Raw genomic sequence first — 5487 nt, 5'->3', positions numbered from 1 at the left:
CAAATTTGGAGTTAGCCTTCTGCGTCTCAAGTTCTTGAGTTTCCAGACGGCTCTTCAGGACAGCGACCTCCGATTCGAACTGACTTATAGCAGCCTGTATTGATACCAGGTTATGTTAAGGATTATAGTAAGGTAGCATTCAAGTCCCAAGCTCTTTACAAGTAAAGATACTTGGCACTTGGGGGCTAATGTATGCTGAAGAATTTTAACCTTATCCTACCGGGTCACATATATTAAGTCTCAAGCACTTTACAAGTAAAGATATTTGACACTTGGGGACTAATGTATATTGCAAAATTTATAACTATCATGTTATAACCGGGTTAAATATAGTCTCTTTGAACTAGTTCAATTAATAAGTAAAGCAGATTTCTAAGTCAACAACATATTTATTCATAAGCAATAGACTTGGGGGCTGGTACAGTATGTAAGACTCAGGTAAAAAGTATAAATTATACCTTAGATTTGTGCTGTATTTGTTTTACCATGTCAATTTCTAGGTCACGGCTATTATGCACTTGATTCAGATAGTCCGAGACTATATCGCCAATGCTTAAGTGAGTATAATTAGTAATGTCCTGTTTGGCTTTCTGGCGTTCGGCAACTTCTTCTTTGGCGGAACACTTGGCAAGGACGGTAGGCCGCCCTGGTTCAACAAAATGAGACCTTACAATCTCAACTTCTGGTTCGTTTGTCTTGACTGGGCTATGAGTCTCCGGGTCATTTGTGTTGAAAGTATCTTCAGCAGGTGGATCAGAAGTTGGCACTGGAATATCAGAAGCTGGATCAGGCGGCGGCTGATGGGCAGAGTTGTCTGGAGCAGATGCATTAATCAGTGGTTCAGTAATAATCGGGTCTTGGGACGGCTTATTCTTCTTTGCCCTCTTGCTGGGTTTTACTTGCATGCTGTTAACAAAGGAAGAAGGATGAATACGCAAGTATGGGTAAAGTAAAATTCAAGGTACATAAGGTTACATTACACGGGAGCAGTTTTGAAAGCCGGCATGTTTGACCGCATGGATTCACCAGAAGAAGGAGAGGTATCCTGGTAATTGGAGTCAGACGAATTGAGAGGATGACGAATTAAGCCTGCTAAAGGTAAAACGGAACGTAAATCGGAGATAACCTCAGTCCGACGCTTCCTAGTTACGTCAGGTAAGCCAGAGGAAAGTTCCGCATCCTTGTTGTTCCGGGTCTGCCTCCGGTTCCCAAGCTGTTGTTGCTTCAAAAGAAATTGAGGATCTTGATAAGCAAGAGCATGTGAAAATCTTACTTTCCAGGTCACCCTTAGGATCTTTTGCTTTGGCAAAGGCTCTGAGTCGGAGGAGATTATAGTTACCTCTTCATTGGCTGCTTGGCTATTCCTCGTATCCTCCTGAAGGGATAGAATGTCAAACAGGTAATAACAAGGGAATTAAGAAAATTCAAAGATTACCTCTTCATCATTCGAAGAACTATCCTCCAATCTGAATAAGCCGGAGGTGTTGGGTCTCTTTTTCTTTGAGGTTCCCGTCTTGGCGGCTTTCCTTTCGACTTTCTTGGTTGCCCTGGCTTGTTTTGCAGCTTCATGGTCATATTTGACCTTCCAGAAGTTATCATCGGCCTGTGGGAAAAGATAAGGAATTATGAGTACCAAAGAAGGTAAAACATAGCAAAGAGTATTTGTTAAGATTAATAACTTACTGCAGGGGCCGGGTTCTTCTTGCAAAAGGGAAGTAAGCCGAAGGTGTTGCTCGTCACAGTGCCTTCCTTCAGAAGTGACTGGGTTGTAGCCTCCACCACATCCTATGGTAAGTCGTCAGGACTATGGCGTAACGAGTCATCTTTTTCACCTATATAGGTACACATTAAGCCGAAACGGCGGCTTAATGGAACTACTCGCCAGGTGACCCAGACTCGGACCAGATCGACGCCATTTAAGATTTGATCTTCTTGATGGTAGGGTTGAGAGGCAGACGTTCAACGGCCGTCAGTTTGTCTGGTAACGGATGGTTGGATTCAAGGCGCAGGGCGCGAAAGCCGGGCAGAGGCTTCTCATCAGCCGGAGAAGTGTCTTGATAGTAGAACCACGTTTGGTTCTAAGACTTTGGGTGACTCAGCAGCTCAGCATAAGGAAAAAGGCAATCTCTCCGTCGCTAGATTGAGATGCCGCCAAGCTCAAGACTCGGCCCGTTGGCACGTTCATTTTGCCGGTTCATGTAGAAAAGTTCCCTGAACAATAGCAGACTTGGCTCTTCTCCCAGGTACACCTTGCAGGAAATTGCAAATATTTGACACGGAGTTGGGTCCGATGTCTTGAGGTCTAAGATCAAAGAAATTCAAAACCTCCCTGAAGAATTTTGAACCGGGAGGAGCAAATCCCCGGCTCATGTGATCCATAAAAACTATCACCTCCCCTTCTTTGGGATGAGGCTTCTCTTCAGACGGGTCAGGGACACGATAAGACATAACCTCCTTTTTTGGCAGGTGGCCAGATTTTACGAACTCAACCAGTTTACTCTTGGTAACTGTGGATGGGACCCAATTGCAGGTTACAGGGGCCTTGGCCGCCTTAGGAGCCATGACAACAGTGGGCCTATGATAAAATAAGAAGATCCGGTTCAATTTTAACCAGGGAGGAAAATCCTAATTATTCAAGGCGGCAGCTTAAGGAGGGGCCTAATGATATAAGGATGGCTGTGCAACAAATATTTAAGCCACTACAAGTATCAAGTGCAATTCAAAATTCTTCCGGTCATGAGGAGCAATTAAGGTTCTGTGTCATTTACTTAAGCCGGACATTTCGACAGTTGTGTTTAAGGGCATTTGCCAGAAGAAGTTTTAGGGGTCATAAAAACAAGTTTCACAGATGACAGTTATTACTTTGGATCAAAACATTGCTCTGAAAAGAAAATTTTCTAGACCTAAAAACAGGGTAGAGAAGTTCATGCACTCGAAGAGGGTTTCCAAACAAGGGAAATGAGATCTATTTCTATGCAAGATCAACACAAACAAGTGCCGCAATAGTTTCATGTAGTTTTTACGATCTAAACAGGGCATTGGAGGTAAGAACTAGTGAGGGTTTGCGTCGGGCGGTGATGAACACCGACGAACTCGACAAAGTCCCAATGCAGATCTATGAAAGGGAAGGAGAGGAATTCACGGATGCGGACGAGCTGCGGAGGTTCGCCGTCGATCTCTAGTTAGAGTCAGGTTGATGCAGCGGCCCGAGTCGGTGAAGACGAGGGGTTCGATGGCAGCGGAGGCAGAGTTCGAGAGGAAGCAAGAGGAAGAGGACGACTAGAAGAAGGAAGAGTGAAATACCTAGGTCGCTCTATTTATAAAGGAAGACTGACCGAGATGGCGTGAGAAACAAGGAGACCGAAACATCATTATCCAGCGTCCCCGACGCCTCGATTCTCGGGATGGTCAGTAAAGGCAAAGATCCGTTGGAAGATATGACAGAGTAAAAATAAGTTTTATTGAAGATGACGTCACGAAGATTTAACCCGGATCCAGATGATGACGTCACGGCGGGTTAAAACCTTCATGCAAGATAAAAGACTAAGGAGAGTTCCATGAGGTATTTTAAGGTTGACATGAATGGGTTCACATCAATCTGGGGCCTAATGTTGGGGATATAACTATTTGAGTAAGCCGCCCAGGAGGGGCCGGGTTACGCAAAGAAGAATTACCAGAGAGAAGGCCCAAGACCAAAGCATGAAGATGGAGGTTCACAGAGGGCTTAAGGCCCACAGGCGACTTAAGGCCCATTGTAGTAAACCGCCATAATGGCATGACTTGTATCATAAGGTTGTTTTAACTAGTCATCGAGCCGGACACTGTTATAAGCCGGCCGGGACTCTCTAGGCCACAGGGCGTCAACCCGTGTATATAAGGGGACGACCTGCTGGCGGCGTAGGGCAAGAAACAACTCATCAAGAACCGGACATAGCGTATCTCGCTCCCTGGTCATCGAAACATCAATACCAATCCAACTACACGCAGGCCTTACCTTCACCGTAAGGGGCCGAACTAGTATAAACCCTCTCGTGTCCTTTGTCCCGATTAACCCCTTCAAGCTTCCTAGTTGCGATGGCTCCACAACTAAGTCCTTTCACGAGGACATCTGACGTGACAATTCCACGACAGCTGCCATCTAGGTCAAGCCGGCTATGTTAATTAGGACATCTATCGACGGACCCCTTTTCTATGAGTTTATCTTTAATTTGAGCTTTGTTACTCGTCTAGTTTGTCCGTCGAGATTCATGTTGTCTCCTTTAGGCAGTGAGGTTACGATTTCTTGTCATGTGGCATTTTTTTCGTGTTATATGTTATAATATGGTGCTTCAGATCAAAATGACGACAACTGCGCCTCCGGGCCACGCGCATGAAGATTTCTCGACAGTCATTGATGAGGTCAAGCCGGCTCCGGTAGACAAAAGAAAACTAGTACTCCACTATATAGGCAGGAGCCTCCGCGCTTGCTTGCTAGTGTTGCTCTCTTCACACTGTCTCGTCCTCTCCAGATCTAAACACGACAACGTTAGCCACACTCTCTATCTCTGCTCACCACTGGTCACAGATCCAGCCGGATCCTCTCCGTCGGGGAAGGTTAGAAGGTGCAACGTTCACGAGGTCGTCCTCGGCGACGGCTCTTACCCACTACTGGAGCGTCCCGATCAGCCTGCCTTGCTGTTCTCCCCCAATCGCTGCTGGCGAGGGAGGGCCTCTAACCCCTTCTTCCTCCCTGCCTTAGTGTGGGCAGATCCGGCCTCCCGTCGCCCACCTAGCAACATCCCGGCGACCATCAGGTATAACTTCCTTCGATACCGGCTTTGCTCTACTTCTCGAGCTCCTGACGTCGCTGCATTTATATCTTTTACTATTTCTCTGGCCCCCTCGTAGATAGGATTGATTGGCTGTTCGAAAACCACCTATTTTTTTATGTTTAAGAGGTAAAACTAGTTCATGCACTTGAATCTAGTACTACTTGGTTCAAACAAGGAAGAAAGGGGTGGGGTGGGGGAGGATTTGTTACCTGAATCTAGGACTTGGTCGAAAGAGGAAATAATGGGGGTGAAAAGTAGCAGAGACTGGCTATCCAAGTGGTCTCTAGGTCTAATAGGGAAATAAACCGAAACGCAGTACAAACTCAATATAAACCCGATCTATTGGTTGAAAAAGGAAAGAATGTGGGGACTGGGGGACAAGTCAACAAAGTAAGTCCAGCACTAGATTTGCTAGCCTCAGACAGTATAAGGTGGCTATACCACACAAAAATGGGACCAACCCAGATATCCTATTCTGATGTTTGTTGCCCCAAGGCACTCTTATGTAATGCCACTGGTAAAATGTAGCAGTCGCACTATTAAAAGTGAGGACACGTTGAACCAATGTTGTTTTTAATGTAATGCCTCCAGTAATATGAATCAATGGCACTTTTTTACATGTCCTGCTAAATTTCCCATTAAGATAAGTTGGTTCTTTTTGTTAGAAATGCAACTG

The sequence above is a fragment of the Triticum dicoccoides genome, chromosome 6B, assembly GCF_002162155.2.
Source record: "Triticum dicoccoides isolate Atlit2015 ecotype Zavitan chromosome 6B, WEW_v2.0, whole genome shotgun sequence".
In the NCBI taxonomy this organism is placed as follows: domain Eukaryota; kingdom Viridiplantae; phylum Streptophyta; class Magnoliopsida; order Poales; family Poaceae; genus Triticum; species Triticum dicoccoides.
The sequence above is the reverse complement of the archived record's forward strand: the minus strand, read 5'-3'. Positions refer to the sequence as shown.